This window comes from Schistocerca serialis, unplaced genomic scaffold, assembly GCF_023864345.2.
Source record: "Schistocerca serialis cubense isolate TAMUIC-IGC-003099 unplaced genomic scaffold, iqSchSeri2.2 HiC_scaffold_1196, whole genome shotgun sequence".
Lineage (NCBI taxonomy): Eukaryota > Metazoa > Arthropoda > Insecta > Orthoptera > Acrididae > Schistocerca > Schistocerca serialis.
Genome location: NW_026047399.1, coordinates 1,537,501 through 1,557,168, shown reverse-complemented (window position 1 = coordinate 1,557,168; position 19,668 = coordinate 1,537,501). Strand labels below are relative to the sequence as shown.

Genomic DNA, 19,668 nt, shown 5'->3' with positions numbered 1-19,668 from the left:
GATGCACTGGGTGTTGTTCCATGCTGGTGCTTACATATTGTCTGTGTGCGTGTTACAGGCAGAGAGTAGTGCGTGATAAGAATGTGTGGCTGACGTGTGGTTGTGATTGTGAGCAGAGTCTTTCAGCATGTATACGGACAGTTGTATACATTATCTGTATTCTGATGGCTCTATCTATTACTAATCAGCGCCGTGTATACGTTTAATGTGGTTCCCGTCGAAACTGTTGTATCCCTGTACATTAGTGACACGGCGGCGCGCTATGTAGCTACTCGTCTCGGCAGCTTCCACCGGTGTATGGCAAATGATTATAAGCAATGAGTCTAGTCGTCAATACCGATAGTGTGACGTCACATGTCTGGGGTGGGGGACGCTGCGCCCTTCCGGTGGGTCATGGCATAGCAAGACTCTCCCCACGCAGGGGGGCTTGGACTGTCATTAACTCTTCCGAGTAATATACTTGCCGTACGTTTTTGCGACTGCGAGTGCAACGCCCACCGGTGCCAACATGGATGGAGCGCCTCCTAGCTGACCGCTCAGCATCGGCATTCGTACAGAGAGCAACGCGATCGCGTCTCTAGCTCGTAACTGGTACAGCTCGCAGCTCATGTATAGGGTCATTTTTTTTTTTTTTTCTTTTTTTTTTTTTTTTTTTCATTTAACTTACAGAAGAACCCACCGTCTAGTAGCTATGGTGGGTTGTATGTTTTCTACAATATGTAACGTTAGTGGCACTCATGGTCTCTTAGCCGGTGTGAGAACTTCTAGATGGTCGTAAAAGTTCTCACACCGTTGCCCGTCCCTAGCCACGTGGAGGCGGACCAGATTTCTTCCTCGGTGTGCCACTAACCTTCTTCTGTTTGTTATTCCCTTTTTTATTTATTTATATTTTTAATGCAGAAAAAACTCTAAAACAATTTAGAAAATTTAAGGTTTAGAAATATATAAAATCAAAGAAGAATGAAATTAACATGGTATATATAACTTAATATCTATTTCTTTGGCAGATGGCCAAGGCAATGTAACTAAGAACTGCAAGCTCTGGTTCCACAGAAAGTCACACCCATATGAGGGCTCGGCAAATCCTCGAGCCTGTCATAGTGGATGTGGCTCCTGTACATTCGAACCTCTACATTCATTACTCTATGCAAACAAAACCATACTACCATGTTCATGATTAACGTGCACTAATATATAATCTGAGGAGTACCTTACATTTGTTACCAATCATCACATTAACGTTGGTTATGAGAACAAGAACAATTTCAGACAATACATAATATTTATACAATTCTATTTCAACAATACACATCTATCTGTATACATTAACACCCAAGTGCGAGGGCTCGGAATTGACTTCGAGCCAGTCACTCTCGGGATGCCAGGACTTTCATTCCATGTCCTCATTCACAACTTCATCTGGGTCAGATTGTGTATTTGAGTCTGTGTCAGTGTCACTCCATTGATGCTGCCTAACCTGTGCACCCTGTCTGACCCGTGCATAAGGACGATCCTCCCTAAACTGTTCATGGAGTACATTTGAAATTTCATTGCTTAAATTGTTCAGTCTCACCCACTCTTCCTGCTGTCTTATTAGATTATATAAGTCGTCACTCACAGTTGGTTGTCGTGTCCTTGAAAGCCTGTGACAGTGTAGAACGACGTGTTCCGGTGTACCGACTTGACCACACACACATACATCTGTCTCTCTTAATCCCACTCGTTGTAAGTGCGCAGGATATGGTCCATGACCCGTCAGGAAATGGACCATACCGCGCGTAGGATCACAGTGTCGCAATCTTAATCTCTCACGTACATCAGGAAAAAAGTTGTACACTCGTCGTCCTTTGTCTGTCGCTTCCCATTCAGACTGCCATGTCTGTAGCTTCCAGTCTCTTAAATCCTTCATGTTCCTTAGATTTTGCCCTGTAATATCTCTCACCTTCCCTTCTTCCCCTCTCCTCAACCAGTAGGCTGCCGCACGTTGCCTGATGGTAAGATCAATTGGGCATACACCTAGTACAACACACAAGGCTTCGATGGAAGTTGTATTGAACGCCCCTGACAATCGGAGCAGAACACTCCGTTGGGCACGCCTAACTATGTTTACGTGAGTACCTAGGTGCAGCCGATGTGCCCAGACACTAGCTGCAAAGCATGTAATAGATTCAAATAGAGCAGTGTGATACGCTCTCATAACGTTCAGCGGCAGCCTAAAGGAGGCACTGTTCAGTCTCGCCACTTTATGCATAATACTCAGTCATTTTTCCGTCATTGTTCTTGCATGTGGTATGAAAGATTGCTTCTCATCCAAATAAAGCCCTAAATACCGCGTTACCTCATGTCGTTTCAATGACACGTCATTCAGTTTAATAATTGGGTTGCGTAGCAGCTGACCCTTTAAGAGCATATACACAGTCTTACTCGCCGCCACAGTCAGTTTGTTTTTCTTACACCAATCAGTAATGTCACAAAGCAAATCAGAAGTCATAGTCTCTAGTTGTTTCCGAGAGTTCGCTGATACTAACACCATTAGGTCGTCAGCATAAGCAACAACTCCTGAAGCCCTACTATCATTATCTATCATGTCCAGCAGTGGTTCAATTACAATGTCCCAGAAAATGGGACCACAGATGGAGCCTTGAGGGCAACCCTTAGATATTCTTTTGACAACTGTCTGATTTCCTGCCCTCCATTCTACCGTCCTATGTCTACAATAATCAAGAAAGTTTGTGTACAATGCAGTTGGAATTTCCAAGTCCCGCAATCTGGCGAACAGAGCAGGCCACCAGAGATTGTCGAAGGCGCCTGAGATGTCTATGAACACTGCCAGAGCATAACTGCAGTCCGTATTCTTGGTAATTTCGATTGCCCTGTTTATTGCGTCTTCGATAGATTTCTTAGGGCGAAAGCCAAACTGATGGGGTGATAGGCCCCTCAGCTGCCGGTGAGTCTGAAGTCTATCACACAATAGTCTCTCCTGCAATTTGCCTAAAATGTTTAGTAGGCAGATTGGCCTGTATGTTTTGGCATCTGTCGGATCTTTATCCTCCGATTTTTTGATAATTATGACACTAGCCGTCTTCCAGGTGGCCGGAACTCTACCCTCCAGTAGGCAGTCGTTAAACAATTTTGTCAGGTACGGAATAATGAGAGGGGCAGCAGCCTTCACAGTCTCAGCATGTACGCCATCCGGGCCAGAGGCCTTCTTATTTTTCAAGTTTTGAATTGCTAATGCAACCTCTTCCTGCGCAAACGGAATTACAGCTAAGTCGTTGACGTATTCTTCACCAATTTGCCTGCGAAGATCACGATGGTAAACGTCATCTTCAATTACATCATCGTCAGGAAGCAGCCTATGTAAGAGAAATTCTGCCGTACGCCGCCATCCATCCATCATGCGTCCATCTGCCTGCCGCAGTGTTGACACAATCAGAGGTGATTTGACCCGTTCTGTTTGCACTCTGTATGGCTCGCCCCAGATGTCTTTAGACAGATTTGTCTTGACAAACTTGTCCCAATGGACCTGTCTTGTCTTCTGCAGTTCATCCTTGTACCTGTTTTTGGCAGCCAAATACAGTTGCAGCCTTATATGCCTCTCATTATATGTCTTTGCTAGTTGGTAATATCGTCTAGCATCTCGAGCTTTCTTCCTTAGTGTTGTTAGCTGTCGGGACCAGGGGAAACGAGATTGTCTTCCACCACTCACAGACGGAATGGCCCTGACCTGCGCCTCTTGCAGCACATGTACCAGGAAGTGAGCTCTGAAATCCACACTTCCTTGTACTTCATTAATGTTGAAACTGTCTATTACATTAAACAAGGTCTCCAGGTTGACCTTCTCAAACAGCAATCGTGGGTGACATGATGAATCTGCCTGCGCATTGGAGCGATGAGAGTTATCCACCTCTATTATAATCATATTGTGATCACTTTGTGATGCACCATCGCAAATCCGCCAGGTCGCGACATGGGGATAAGCTAGTTCATTCGCAAGCGATATATCTATATTACTTGTGCCACCAGCATGGCCCCTATATGTGGGTCCATGTCCTTCCTTATTCAATACTACCAGCTGACACTCATTGAGAAGATCATTCACTAGAAGTCCCCTTGTATCTGTCCTGTCTGCATGCCACAGTGTGGATTTTGCATTTATATCTGCCAAAATTAGTAATTTTCTCCGTCTGGAAAAATTTACTATGTTCCTAATATTGTCAAGAAAGGGCTCAATTTCCAAGGAGTACTGGGCATAAATTGAGGAGATTATCCAAACGTCTCCCCCTATTAATGCCTCAATCGTCACAACATGCTCAGAACACAGTTGTGCAATACGTGTGACTTTGATCTTCCTATTTGTTATCACAATTGCCGCCTTAGCATCATTTGTTCCTGTGATTGTCGTGCAATGCGTTGGTAATCCGGGAATCTTACCGCCGTGGATATAAGGCTCCTGAAGACAGGCAATTTGTGCTCCAACGTCATCAATCAATCTACCCAGTTCAGCCATAACCAGTCTACTTCTCATACAATTAAGTTGTATAAATTTCACGATGAATATTTGGTGAATACAAAACACCTAGGAGTAGTTTCCTTAGGGTCAAAATACACTCTGCCATGGGCCCGAACCAGGTCTTTGTATACGTTATGCAAGTTTAGCCCCTCGCCACGACGCGTACATACCATAGCCAGCAATTTACAAAGTTCCCTTTTATCAGTTGGCAAGTTTTCTACCCTTAATATCATACGATCTGTCTGTTCAGTCGTGGGGTAACAAATTGTATTTCCCTCAGGGTGAGTTAATCGCGTCACCAGACGTAGTGCAGTTTGAAATATGTCCTTATTTTCTAACCTACTGAGTCTAATGTTATTCTCTAAGTCACAGTAATCAACTGAGTCAACAGTATGTTTGGATGGCACGGTAGGTACGTCCACAGAGTGAGGAGTTTCAGTTTTCTTCCCTTTATCTTCGATGTGACGTCCTTCATTGCCTACTTTGTCTCTTTCTATTTCCTTGTTTGTAGGACCCTGAGAATTTGAATCATTACTTCTGGACACCAACCCATGGTTTGATCCATCATGTGTGCTACCTCCATAAATAAAGCGAACAGGTTTGATGTAAGACTCACATTTAGACACATCGTATTCAGGTGACACTGTGGATGATCCCTCGTGACAGTCAGTAGCAAAGTACCCATTCTCACTCGTAGCCTGCTGCGAAGAATGCAGTGAGGGTTCCGCAGTTGAGAAGTTGTCAGATGCAGATGCTGGGTTATTATCACTGTTCTCGACGAGAAGTTGAGCCTCCAAGTCCTCTATGCGAAATAATGAGGCTGAATGGAGCATTGCCCATTGAAATAACTCGTGCTTAATTTCTCGCGCAAGATGATACTCCATTGCTCCATGAATGCAAGCATCATCCAACATGTCGGTCATGCGAAAGTATTTGTTTTGAATGGCCATTAAGAGTGATTCCGGTGCTGTATCTCCTTCTCCCTGTGCTAAAATACTCATTTGTCTTCTCCATGCCACTGCACGTCGCCATGCTCTGGCTCTCGTGGACGGTGACCTATATCTCCGCTGAGTATGCTGAATGTTAGTGTAGTTCGTAAACATTTGAGAGTTAGGCTTAGTTAACATTACTCAAGTCGTAGTCTGTACGTTGGATCTGCCTTTCGTAAAGTTGTCTGAAGGTTGGACAGTCTGGACCCCCAGCTTTTTTACATACCCTCTTCCTGTGATGGCATGGAATGCACCCAACTACCGTCTGCTCTTTACATTCTGACCTATTATGGCCTGTCTTTCCACATTTTGCACATGCTTGTTCTCTGTCACAGTGCCTGGTGGAATGTCCCAGACCCCAACACCTAAAACACTTCTGGACAGCAACAAATTCTCTAACTCTTAGGGCTTCAAATTGGATGTAAACTCTATCCTTTTGCAGCAGAAGACAACGAATTCTCGGTGTGACTTCAATAATGTTGTTAACTGTACGTTTACCTTTAGGTCCCGTCTTAAACTTCACAGCTACCTCAGCACGAAACTCCTCAGGGGAAACATGATCGCTGAGGTTTATTTCATAAAGTTCGTCAAGAAATTCCTCGTCTGTCAATGTCGTTGGAACCTGGTAAACTGCTAAGAGAGGTCGCAGCTTCCTTGGCTCTTCACATTTGATATTCTGCAGTGCAGCTGTCTTTTCAATAACCTTGCGCTTGTCTTCTGCCGTCTCAGTTTCCATAATGACAGTATTTGCCGTCGATCTGATAGCTCTAATTTTGACTTTGTCTAGTTTTGGATTTATGGTCTTCGTTATTGTCTCTCTAACAGTCTTAGAATCCTGATTGGCTGTACCTTTGAAGAAGAGAACACTTGTCTGTTTGGCTCTAACTTCTTCAATCTTCATTTCGGTTGTGTTTACCTTTTTTGGTACAGCTGCCGTAACAGCGGCAAATGACAATGTGGTTGGCTTACTCTCTCTCAATCGTGTATTCTCCTCCTTTAGACTTTTCAGTTCCGTCTCCAGGCGTTGTATTCTCTCCTGTGCATCAGGGGCATTGGCAGTGGCAAGCTCATTCCTCAGCCTTTGGTTTTCTAACCTGAGCTCCTCAATTTGGCCTTCTAACCTGGACTGAGTCAAGACAAAGGTCCAAATCTTATTTTTAATTCTTTCTGATATCGCTGTCGACGTTTTCTTCTGCCGTAGTTCACTAGTCAATTCACCCATGAAGTCTTCAACCACAGCAATTTTTTCCTGAGTCGCGTCCATGGTTCTAGTTGCTTCTGATACATCTACAGAAGTACGACGCCTAGATGCAGAGCTCTTTCCCTCGGAAACCGTCGTCATTTTGAGCTTAGGTGTAGCACTCCCCACAATCGGGCTGGCCACAACCGCCGCTAATTCAGACCAAGTTGTCTTCTCCAGCGTCTACGCTATCTACGTAGATGCTAGGAAGTTACAAGGAAAGTGTACCAGAATTGGCATTACACAAATTCTTGTCCAATAATCAGTTACACCTAACCACTCAACTACAATTAGTTCGATCTGCACACCAGAATAATAGTTCGATCTATGTACCACGCCGAAAGTTCGATCTATGTACCACGCCGAAAGTTCGATCTCTGTACCACGCCGAAAGTTCGATCTATATACCACGCCGAAAGTTCGATCTACGTACCACACATAACCTAAAAACTTCCATCCAAGCAAGCACAATTTTAGAGAGCAAAACGAAACACTGTGGAGTATAACTATTTTGTCCAGATAGTCTTAAATAGGAAGTTAGAGAAAATACTTGCAGTATTAATTAACTTTGCACTCTAGGTACAATGCACTGTGATATCATGCATGATGTAAGTTTGCAGCTAATTCTGGACAGTAAATTCTAAGTTTTCGGTCTGAGTACAGTACCTTTAGTTGAAGGTCACTTTCACACAGCACACTCGCGAAATAACTTCAGAGTTATCACAAAAAAATCAAATTAACACAGAGCACTTCAACAAGAATACTAACACAGCAGCCATCTTGCCAAAGATGTATAGGGACAGCGGGAATGTCGCATATTGGAGATAACTCTTCATGAAACGCAAGTTATAGGGGTGGATTGCACATTGCGACTGCGGGAAAAGTCCGCCGTTCATCCGCTGGAGTTGCGAGTTGGGCGGTTGGGGTGGGGCGCCGGTGGAGTGATTGCCGGTCGACGATTTCGTGCAGCAGAGGCGCTGGCGTTGGGGTGCTGTGGCCGACAGAGGACGCAGGCTTTGTGGGTGGGGTCGAAAGATGGGCACTGTGGGCCCATCGATGTCTCAGTCGGCTTGGCGTCTCATAGATGGCGGTATCGTCGTTGCAGGACGTCATGCTGCGGGAGACCTACAGATGGCGGTGTGTTTTGTGGTGCGCTCGACATGGCGGACGTAGTGTTGTCAGATTCGCATAGATGGCGATACTGTTTTGCCGGCATGGTTGGCGTAGTTCCGTCGGATCCCTGTAGATGGAGGTGTCGTTTCTGGGCTGGGTGTCAATGTCGTTCCGTCGCATTCGCACAGATGGCGGCATGGTATGTCGACATTCATGTCGTCGTAATACCTCGCCCACTACGGACTTATCACCACCCACACTAGCCGCCCCGGGGACTTGCCAACGACACACCCTATCCCAAGCCTATTTTCTTGCGGAGCATCATGTGTTATTATATTTTATTTCACATCCATAGTGTAGGGGTATTGTAGGTCACCGTACTGCGGTGGACGCTATGTTACCACGGGACGGGTCGGGGGGGGGGGGGGGGGGACGGCAAACACGTACCGTCGACCGCCCGACACCCGCCCGACGACGCCGCCTCCGCGCGGCGCGCCGGCCGGTGGGCCGACATCGACCGTCCGGCACCCATCGCCGCACCCATCGCCGGACGCCAAAGCGATACGCTGTAGCGCGGCAGAACACAAGGCGGATTATTCCTCCTGTGGATAGGCCCCAGGAGTCAAGGCGAAGAAAATAACCAGCATCCTATCCGACGCCGGCTCGCTCCATCAGTCTTTGCGTCGTCATATATTCGAAAATGCGATAGCTCGTGCAGCAGCTTTGCAGTACTCTTGTGCTAAGCACCGCCAGTTCTCGGGGTCTAAATCCAAGTGCGGAGAGATCTCTGGCCGACGCTGGAGACCATACACCCCTCCAATTCAATGTCACGGTGGACACTGTAACCTCCTCAACGACTCGGTGCAGGTTGGAGATGGCACGCCTGATGGACGGCGTGTTGTAGTAGGCCGCTTTCTCGGAGTGACACCAGTCGAGCCGGAGATGGTCTCCGACTACCTGGGCGTCGATCACGCGGGCGATGCCGTCTTTAACCGCCACCACGTCAGGCTTGCGGATTCCCTCAGGTGTGCGGAGGTGGGGCTCCACAGAAACATTGAAGCCCCTCTGCGCGAGTCCACGGGCGACATAGCGCACGATCGCGTCATGCCGCTTGACCCGGGACCCGTGCGTCCTGAAGCAAGCCTGTAACACGTGGTTGGCGGTCTCTACGGCCTGGCAGCCCGCGCGGCATCTGGTGTCCGCCTCCCGCCCGCGACTGCGCCGTGCCTTCGTGGGGAAGGCGTTGATGCGGGCGCGGAGAGCGTCGATGAAGTTACGCCCAGATAGGAGGCGACTGGTGTCAGCGACCCACTGGTGTTGCCCCTTGACGGCGGCGGAAGATGACAGCGCCGCACCGTCAAAGGCAACGTGCAGGCGCGCGGCCCACATCTCTCCAACCTGCGTCGACGATTTGAGGAGGTGGCCCTCCCACATAAGATGCCGCTCCAGCACCTCAATCTCACGCTGCACCTCGTCCCGGCCTGCACCGTCGGAGGCTGGCCCAATCCTCTTCAACGCCAGGAGACGGGACCGGCGAAGTGTTGGCCCCATCCATCGGCATGATGGGATGCCGAGGCCTCCCTGGGCTACAGGAGCGTGGAAGTAGCCCAGGGGAGTGTCCGCCGGAAGGCGGAACCATCTCCTGACGGCGGCCCGGATGGTCACGTCTGCCGCTTTCAACGCACCCACTCGGGTGCGGCTGAGGGCCAGCCCATGGTACAGGCCAGGCAGAAGCACGTTGGTGAGGGCGTGGAGGCGCTGTTGCGGCTTAAGCGGAGCTCGGGAGATGACGTCCAGCTGCTCCACCAGGTGGCGTCGTGGGTTGAAAACGCAGCGACCAGCGGTGGAGAATTGCAGTCCCAGGTACCGGAAGGTTTCACCCACACGTAGGGCGGGCACGGTGGCGTTGCCCGCTTTGAAGGTAACGTCGGCGTCGACCTTGACCTTCTTGTCGCGCCCAGACGCGACTAAGGCGAGGGTGAAACACTTCCGGGCGTTGATCTGCAGCCCCAGATGGGCGAGGGCTGCGACGGCTGCGTCGATGAGGGACTGCAATCCCCTCGCGGTCGATGCAAAAAGCAGGACGTCATCTGCGAAGGCCGCAGCGTTAACTCTGCGACCGAGGATCCGAGCCCCGATGTGGGAGGGAAGTTGACTCAAAACATAGTCCACCGCAAAATTGAAAAGGAGGGGGGAGAGGGGGTCGCCCTGACGCACCCCCCTTGCCGGCTGCAGGGGCACGCCCACGTCGGCGCCGCCCGCTATCACTGTCGTGCTACCCTCGTAACACCTTTCGACGTACTCAATAAAGCAATCCGGCAGGCCATGGGCCCTCAGCACGGGGCGGAGGGCGGCATGGTCCACCGAATCAAACGCTTTAGAGACGTCGATCGATGCCATAAAAACAGAGCGACAGGAGCGGACTGCGTCGGTGAGAGCAGTGTCCAAGATGAAGGTGTTTTCCAACATCCCATCCCGAGGGATGAATGCCCGCTGACGTTCGTCCACAGCACATGCACGCATCAGGCGTGACGCGAGAACCTTGTGAAAGGTCCGCGCCAGCACCGAGCAGACCGTAATGGGGCGAAAGTCAGCGGGGGATGTTGGTGCAGCCGTTTTGGGGAGAAGTGACGTCCGCGCGCGAAGCAGACGCTCGGGGAGGGCGCGGGCCAGGAGGAAGAGGTTCAAGAGTTTCACCAGGACTTCATGCGGCAGGCGCCGCAGCTCCGCTGGAGTCAGGCCGTCCGGCCCGGCTGCCGATCCCCTGGGCGGCAAGGCAGCAGCGACCTCCTCACGTGTGACCGGCCCCCATAGGCACTCAGGAGCGACAGGCTCCGAGTGGGGGAGAAGGCGGTCACGGATGAAGCCAGCGGTGGAGATCGGCTTCTTCGTGAAGAGGTCCGCCCAGAAGTCCAGCAGACCGGGGATGTCGGGTGGCGGCTGCAGCAGGGTGCCGTCCAACAAGCCGCGCACACAACGTGCACGCGACCTACGGAAGGCGTCCTGTGTCCGCGCGTACTCCCAGCGGCGCCGCTTGCGCTTCTGCAGCGGCGGGGCGGCAGGCGGCCGCTTGGATGATTGGCGCGGCCGCTGTGTCCTGGTGATCGACCTCTCCCCCCTGGACCCGACCGACGCAAGGGCATCTGGGAGCATGCCCAGGATGACATCGGGCGGCGTGCCCCGCCCCAGACCAATGACTCGATCCAGGGCAGAGAAACGCTGGGCGGAAGCAGGTAGCCCCGCCAGATGCTCCCAGATTGCGGCGTCAGTCGGCCCCTCCGGTGGCGGCCCGGTGGTGTCGGCCGCGAAGTCCTCGGCTGCGTCGACGGGCGGCGCAGCGGCCTCGCCCGCGTCAGGCAGCGAGCCCGCTGCTCCCCGGCGGGACGCCGGCTCTTCCCCCCGACCGATCTCAAGCGCCTCCATGAATTGGCGGACAAGCTGCTTGTGGGCAGCTTGCCGCCGTCGGCACTTGATTGCCTCAAGCGTTCGGTCGGGGAACATCCTGATGAGTTCTTGATTAACAAAGAAGAACCGGGCGTCCCTCTCGAGGAACAGCTCGGCCTCTGCCTTGGCGAGCGACAGGACTTCTTCCTCTGTCCACCTCGCGCGATGCCTCTCCGTAACGATCTCCGCGTTGGCGGCCGCAAGGTGTTGGCGGCGGCGATGGACCCCGAGACCGTTCTTCGTGGTAAATGTGCGGTGGCACTCACTGCAAGCAAAGGGAGCTACACAAACTATCGCATTTCCGTTACGGCCGGTTGGCCGGATAGGTGCTGGGGTAGCTGGGGTGGCACCTTCAGCGGAAGGGCCACCATCTCTTCTTTCTTGTAAGCTGCCCCCAACTATAAAGGGATAATGCGAGGGGGGGGCTGGTAACCCCCCCAAACCCCTGGTGCGGTCTTCCACTCTGCAAAAATCAGCGGGCCCACGAGAAGGGGAGAAGACCGCAGGAGAGGAGAGGCTAGGAGGGCTAGGCCCATGTATTGCGCATCACTCTCCCTGTAACTACAACCCAAGGAAGGCACCTCGCAGCAGCAGCACGACTACATCAAGACCGCACTTCGAAAAGCCAAGTCCGGATGCACTGTGTCTTCAATCCACGTCGCCACCTGGTGGAGCAGGTCATCTCCCGAGCTCCGCTGAAGCCGCAACAGCGCCTCCACGCTCTCATAGTTACTCCCGCCGTTTACCCGCGCTTGCTTGAATTTCTTCACGTTGACATTCAGAGCACTGGGCAGAAATCACATTGCGTCAACACCCGCTAGGGCCATCGCAATGCTTTGTTTTAATTAGACAGTCTGATTCCCCCAGTCCGTGCCAGTTCTGAGTTGATCGTTGAATGGCGGCCGAAGAGAATCCGCGCACCCGCGCGCCCCCGGAGGAGCACGCTAAGGCGGACGCGGCCTCGCAGCAAGGAAGATCCGTGGGAGGCCAAGGCACGGGACCGAGCTCGGATCCTGCACGCAGGTTGAAGCACCGGGGCGCGAACGCCGCGCAGGCGCGCGCATCCTGCACCGCCGGCCAGCACGAGGCCAACCAACGGCGAGAGCAGACCACGCCCGCGCTAAACGCCCGCACTTACCGGCACCCCTACGGCACTCACCTCGCCCAGGCCCGGCACATTAGCGCTGACCCACTTCCCGACCAAGCCCGACACGCCCCGATCCTCAGAGCCAATCCTTATCCCGAAGTTACGGATCCAATTTGCCGACTTCCCTTACCTACATTATTCTATCGACTAGAGGCTCTTCACCTTGGAGACCTGCTGCGGATATGGGTACGAACCGGCGCGACACCTCCACGTGGCCCTCTCCCGGATTTTCAAGGTCCGAGGGGAAGATCGGGACACCGCCGCAACTGCGGTGCTCTTCGCGTTCCAAACCCTATCTCCCTGCTAGAGGATTCCAGGGAACTCGAACGCTCATGCAGAAAAGAAAACTCTTCCCCGATCTCCCGACGGCGTCTCCGGGTCCTTTTGGGTTACCCCGATGAGCATCTCTAAAAGAGGGGCCCGACTTGTATCGGTTCCGCTGCCGGGTTCCGGAATAGGAACCGGATTCCCTTTCGCCCAACGGGGGCCAGCACAAAGTGCATCATGCTATGACGGCCCCCATCAACATCGGATTTCTCCTAGGGCTTAGGATCGACTGACTCGTGTGCAACGGCTGTTCACACGAAACCCTTCTCCGCGTCAGCCCTCCAGGGCCTCGCTGGAGTATTTGCTACTACCACCAAGATCTGCACCGACGGCAGCTCCAGGCAGGCTCACGCCCAGACCCTTCTGCGCCCACCGCCGCGACCCTCCTACTCGTCAGGGCTTCGCGGCCGGCCGCAAGGACCGGCCATGACTGCCAGACTGACGGCCGAGTATAGGCACGACGCTTCAGCGCCATCCATTTTCAGGGCTAGTTGCTTCGGCAGGTGAGTTGTTACACACTCCTTAGCGGATTCCGACTTCCATGGCCACCGTCCTGCTGTCTTAAGCAACCAACGCCTTTCATGGTTTCCCATGAGCGTCGATTCGGGCGCCTTAACTCGGCGTTTGGTTCATCCCACAGCGCCAGTTCTGCTTACCAAAAGTGGCCCACTTGGCACTCCGATCCGAGTCGTTTGCTCGCGGCTTCAGCATATCAAGCAAGCCGGAGATCTCACCCATTTAAAGTTTGAGAATAGGTTGAGGTCGTGTCGGCCCCAAGGCCTCTAATCATTCGCTTTACCGGATGAGACTCGTACGAGCACCAGCTATCCTGAGGGAAACTTCGGAGGGAACCAGCTACTAGATGGTTCGATTAGTCTTTCGCCCCTATACCCAGCTCCGACGATCGATTTGCACGTCAGAATCGCTACGGACCTCCATCAGGGTTTCCCCTGACTTCGTCCTGGCCAGGCATAGTTCACCATCTTTCGGGTCCCAACGTGTACGCTCTAGGTGCGCCTCACCTCGCAATGAGGACGAGACGCCCCGGGAGTGCGGAGGCCGCCGCCCCGTGAAGGGCGGGGAAGCCCCATCCTCCCTCGGCCCGCGCAAGGCGAGACCTTCACTTTAATTACGCCTTTAGGTTTCGTACAGCCCAATGACTCGCGCACATGTTAGACTCCTTGGTCCGTGTTTCAAGACGGGTCGTGAAATTGTCCAAAGCTGAAGCGCCGCTGACGGGAGCGATTATTCCGCCCGAGAGCATCCCGAGCCAACAGCGGCGCGGGTCCGGGACCGGGCCAGGTAGGTCCGTCATCCGGGAAGAACCGCGCGCGCTTGCCGGGAGCCCGAGCGCCCAAAGGGGCGAATCGACTCCTCCAGATGTACCGCCGGGCAGCCAGCCAGGACACCGGGGCTCTGCCCAACAGACGCGAACCGAGGCCCGCGGAAGGACAGGCTGCGCACCCGGGCCGTAGGCCGGCACCCAGCGGGTCGCGACGTCCTACTAGGGGAGAAGTGCGGCCCACCGCACACCGGAACGGCCCCACCCCGCGGCGAGTGGAAAGGCAACCGGACACGACCCCGCCGCGGATTGCTCCGCGCGGGCGGCCGGCCCCATCTGCCGAGGGCGGAGGCCAGTGGCCGGATGGGCGTGAATCTCACCCGTTCGACCTTTCGGACTTCTCACGTTTACCCCAGAACGGTTTCACGTACTTTTGAACTCTCTCTTCAAAGTTCTTTTCAGCTTTCCCTCATGGTACTTGTTCGCTATCGGTCTCGTGGTCATATTTAGTCTCAGATGGAGTTTACCACCCACTTGGAGCTGCACTCTCAAGCAACCCGACTCGAAGGAGAGGTCCCGCCGACGCTCGCACCGGCCGCTAAGGGCCTGGCACCCTCTACGGGCCGTGGCCTCATTCAAGTTGGACTTGGGCTCGGCGCGAGGCGTCGGGGTAGTGGACCCTCCCAAACACCACATGCCACGACAGGCGGCAGCCTGCGGGGTTCGGTGCTGGACTCTTCCCTGTTCGCTCGCCGCTACTGGGGGAATCCTTGTTAGTTTCTTTTCCTCCGCTTAGTAATATGCTTAAATTCAGCGGGTAGTCTCGCCTGCTCTGAGGTCGTTGTACGAGGTGTCGCACGCCACACCGCCAGCCGGCTGTGCACGCTACCGAGTAAGTACCGGTATGCGAACCGCCAGGCGACGGGCGCGCATCGCACGTTTAAGGAGGCGCGGCCGGCCCCACAGGCGGCCGCGACGCTCCCAGGTCTGCGAAGCGGGGCAAACGCCGCGCGCTTCAGTATACGTAGCCGACCCTCAGCCAGACGTGGCCCGGGAACGGAATCCATGGACCGCAATGTGCGTTCGAAACGTCGATGTTCATGTGTCCTGCAGTTCACATGTCGACGCGCAATTTGCTGCGTTCTTCATCGACCCACGAGCCGAGTGATCCACCGTCCTGGGTGATCTTTTCTTAGTTTCCACTGTCTCTTTCAAGACAGTTGCATAGGCGGGACGTAGGCGTGTGGCGGCCCCTGTTCAAGCGTTCTGTGTCCAACGGCCTCACGGCCGATGGGCGTCGTACGGCTCCACACCGGAGCGGACAGGCAGTCGGGCGAAAGTCATTCAAAACCGGCGCCAGGCGCCAGGTGCCGCAGGCCAGCCGCTCCAGCGCTTCAGCGCTCGTACCACACAACATTGGCGTTAGTTTTGAGAGGCACGCGTGGTTCCGCACGCGGCGCACGGCTACTGCGAGCCGTACAGGTAGCGTGTTGCGCGACACGACACGCACATCGAAAGACATGCAGTCTAGTCGGTAATGATCCTTCCGCAGGTTCACCTACGGAAACCTTGTTACGACTTTTACTTCCTCTAAATGATCAAGTTTGGTCATCTTTCCGGTAGCATCGGCAACGACAGAGTCAATGCCGCGTACCAGTCCGAAGACCTCACTAAATCATTCAATCGGTAGTAGCGACGGGCGGTGTGTACAAAGGGCAGGGACGTAATCAACGCGAGCTTATGACTCGCGCTTACTGGGAATTCCTCGTTCATGGGGAACAATTGCAAGCCCCAATCCCTAGCACGAAGGAGGTTCAGCGGGTTACCCCGACCTTTCGGCCTAGGAAGACACGCTGATTCCTTCAGTGTAGCGCGCGTGCGGCCCAGAACATCTAAGGGCATCACAGACCTGTTATTGCTCAATCTCGTGCGGCTAGAAGCCGCCCGTCCCTCTAAGAAGAAAAGTAATCGCTGACAGCACGAAGGATGTCACGCGACTAGTTAGCAGGCTAGAGTCTCGTTCGTTATCGGAATTAACCAGACAAATCGCTCCACCAACTAAGAACGGCCATGCACCACCACCCACCGAATCAAGAAAGAGCTATCAATCTGTCAATCCTTCCGGTGTCCGGGCCTGGTGAGGTTTCCCGTGTTGAGTCAAATTAAGCCGCAGGCTCCAGTCCTGGTGGTGCCCTTCCGTCAATTCCTTTAAGTTTCAGCTTTGCAACCATACTTCCCCCGGAACCCAAAAGCTTTGGTTTCCCGGAGGCTGCCCGCCGAGTCATCGGAGGAACTGCGGCGGATCGCTGGCTGGCATCGTTTATGGTTAGAACTAGGGCGGTATCTGATCGCCTTCGAACCTCTAACTTTCGTTCTTGATTAATGAAAACATACTTGGCAAATGCTTTCGCTTCTGTTCGTCTTGCGACGATCCAAGAATTTCACCTCTAACGTCGCAATACGAATGCCCCCGCCTGTCCCTATTAATCATTACCTCGGGTTCCGAAAACCAACAAAATAGAACCGAGGTCCTATTCCATTATTCCATGCACACAGTATTCAGGCGGGCTTGCCTGCTTTAAGCACTCTAATTTGTTCAAAGTAAACGTGCCGGCCCACCGAGACACTCACTCAAGAGCACCCTGGTAGGATTGCAACGGGGTCCGCCTCGGGACGCACGAACACGCACGAGGCGCGTCGCACGCCTTCGGCTCGCCCCACCGGCAGGACGTCCCACGATACATGCCAGTTAAACACCGACGGGCGGTGAACCAACAGCGTGGGACACAAATCCAACTACGAGCTTTTTAACCGCAACAACTTTAATTTACGCTATTGGAGCTGGAATTACCGCGGCTGCTGGCACCAGACTTGCCCTCCAATAGATACTCGTTAAAGGATTTAAAGTGTACTCATTCCGATTACGGGGCCTCGGATGAGTCCCGTATCGTTATTTTTCGTCACTACCTCCCCGTGCCGGGAGTGGGTAATTTGCGCGCCTGCTGCCTTCCGTGGATGTGGTAGCCGTTTCTCAGGCTCCCTCTCCGGAATCGAACCCTGATTCCCCGTTACCCGTTACAACCATGGTAGGCGCAGAACCTACCATCGACAGTTGATAAGGCAGACATTTGAAAGATGCGTCGCCGGTACGAGGACCGTGCGATCAGTCCAAAGTTATTCAGAGTCACCAAGGCAAACGGACCGGACGAGCCGACCGATTGGTTTTGATCTAATAAAAGCGTCCCTTCCATCTCTGGTCGGGACTCTGTTTGCATGTATTAGCTCTAGAATTACCACAGTTATCCAAGTAACGTGGGTACGATCTAAGGAACCATAACTGATTTAATGAGCCATTCGCGGTTTCACCTTAATGCGGCTTGTACTGAGACATGCATGGCTTAATCTTTGAGACAAGCATATGACTACTGGCAGGATCAACCAGGGAGCTGCGTCAACTAGAGCTGAGCAGCCGGCCGCCCGGGAGTGTGTCCCGGGGGCCCGCGCGAACACGCAAGCGTCCGCTCAATTATTCTGCAAACAGGAGGAGGCTGAGCTCCCCTGCACAATACACCTCGAAACCCTCTCAGGTCCCGGCGGCGCGCAGCGCCGTCCTAAGTACGTGGTCGGGTTCGAGAGAGGCGCAATCGCCCGGAGTTTGGCGAGTAGACGCTTTAGGTGCGACCACCCGTGCTCCCAACTGAGCTTGCCGCTGCCGACAGAGGCCCGGGAGCGTGCTGTCGTGGCATTGCCGGCGGGAGACAACACGCGCCACCTACGGTGACCGGCAGTTCCAACGCCAGCGCCACAGAAGGACAAAAGCCCCACGTTGGTGCCGAAGCGAACTCTCCCAGCACAGCGCACGCGCCAACACGTCCGCACAGCTGCGATACAAACCACCTGCGAGAACCGCAGAGGCGACCGAGCAGCAGACGGCGTCGCGGCGCCGAGCGCCGGGCGGCGGCGCATCCTCAGCGCACACAGTCCTCAATCGGACCAGCACACTGCAGATATCCACCGCGCTTCGCACCGGGCCCGCGAGGACCTACTTTGGCCGCACGGCGCCGCGTGCAGGGTGCGCCGGCGCGCAGCTGCGCCGCCTGCCGCCTCCGTCGGCCGGCGCGCCTGCCACTGGCCGCCCCCACCAGCTGGCTGTAGCGCGTGCGCCCACGCACCGCGCGGCCAGCACCCCGGGAGGCCCCCCCTCACCGGCCGGGGACGGTCCCACCCAGCCACCGCCGCGTATCGCTTCACACCCAGATGCCATTCACGTTCGTGGGCATGGTGGGTATCGCTGAAACAACCGGTTGGTAGCTCAACCGATCGTCGCCATCACTGATTCACCTCTAGCGAGAACAACCGCACCACAACGGTTTACCAGTTGTTCATTTGCGTAACGTCACCAGCAAACGTAGGCGTCCATCGCCATTTGCAAATTCAACGATTGTTGCATGCCTGTGTCAGGTGTCACGACACACTATGTCTGCCCACATACACGCAACAACATGTGCACGCTTCGCGAACACGTGGAAGGTGGCCCCCGTACGTATGCGATGTCCATTGCGCGAACGACTGTCAACCGGCCTCTGCCGCATGTCGCAGATGTGGAACGCAGTGCACCATGCTGTCACGGTGTGTGAGAAGAGACGACTACGTCTGACAACACGCGCCACTACATCAATAGACGGCTCATGCTGATCGCCATCCAGGGCATACCACACTGCAATCCGGCTCTTATAGGGAGACGACACGTAGCTGAGTGCACAACGGTTGGACCGCATGGTTCGCCGTTGTTGGCGCAGTCGTTGTACGGTCACATGTACCACGATGTATCATTCAGTACATGAGGACCAATGTGAAGTACAGTGTGTGATTTGGACGTACAACATCAGCGGACAGTTGACACAAGCCGTACCACAGCGTAGGCTAAGTGCTTCGCCATGCGAATGCCAATGAACAACTGCGAAGGACATTGAGCATGTACGTCCTGCTGCCATCCACATTACAGTGTATCGCTGCAAGGTGTTTAACATGAAGCGATACACTGGGGACCGGGCAGTGCGAGTAGCAAACTATATTGCGGGGGTTGCAGTTAGGCAACACTACACTAATTTAACGCGTCGTATGACAATTACAGAGCAGGTTAAGGCCCAACGTGTGTTGGGTTAAGGCCCAACGTGTGTTGGGTTAAGGCCCAACGTGTGTTGGGTTAAGGCCCAACGTGTGTTGGGTTAAGGCCCAACGTGTGTTGGGTTAAGGCCCAACGTGTGTTGGGTTACAGCACAATATGGGTTACGTTACGGCGCAATGTGGGTTACGTTAAGGGGCAATGTGGGTTAGGCTAAGGCGCAATATAGGTTACGTTAAGGCGCAATATAGGTTAGGTTAAGGCGCAATATAGGTTAGGTTAAGGCGCAATATAGGTTAGGTTAAGGCGCAATATAGGTTAGGTTAAGGCGCAATATAGGTTAGGTTAAGGCGCAATATAGGTTAGGTTAAGGCGCAATATAGGTTAGGTTAAGGCGCAATATAGGTTAGGTTAAGGTACGACATAGGTTAGGTTAAGGTATGACATAGGTTAGGTTAAGGTACGACATAGGTTAGGTTAAGGTACGA

The 19,668-nt window shown here is 53.5% G+C and overlaps 2 non-coding genes across 2 annotated transcripts; both read right to left on the bottom strand.

Annotated features, from left to right (window-relative positions):
• Positions 1-15,084: 15,084 nt before the first annotated feature.
• LOC126434948 (5.8S ribosomal RNA) lies at positions 15,085-15,239 on the bottom strand. Its single transcript, XR_007579609.1, has one exon. It is a non-coding gene; the product is annotated as a 5.8S ribosomal RNA (ribosomal RNA).
• A 351-nt stretch (positions 15,240-15,590) lies between these two features.
• Positions 15,591-17,500, bottom strand: LOC126435045 (small subunit ribosomal RNA). Its single transcript, XR_007579696.1, has one exon. It is a non-coding gene; the product is annotated as a small subunit ribosomal RNA (ribosomal RNA).
• Between the last annotated feature and the right edge of the window lie 2,168 nt (positions 17,501-19,668).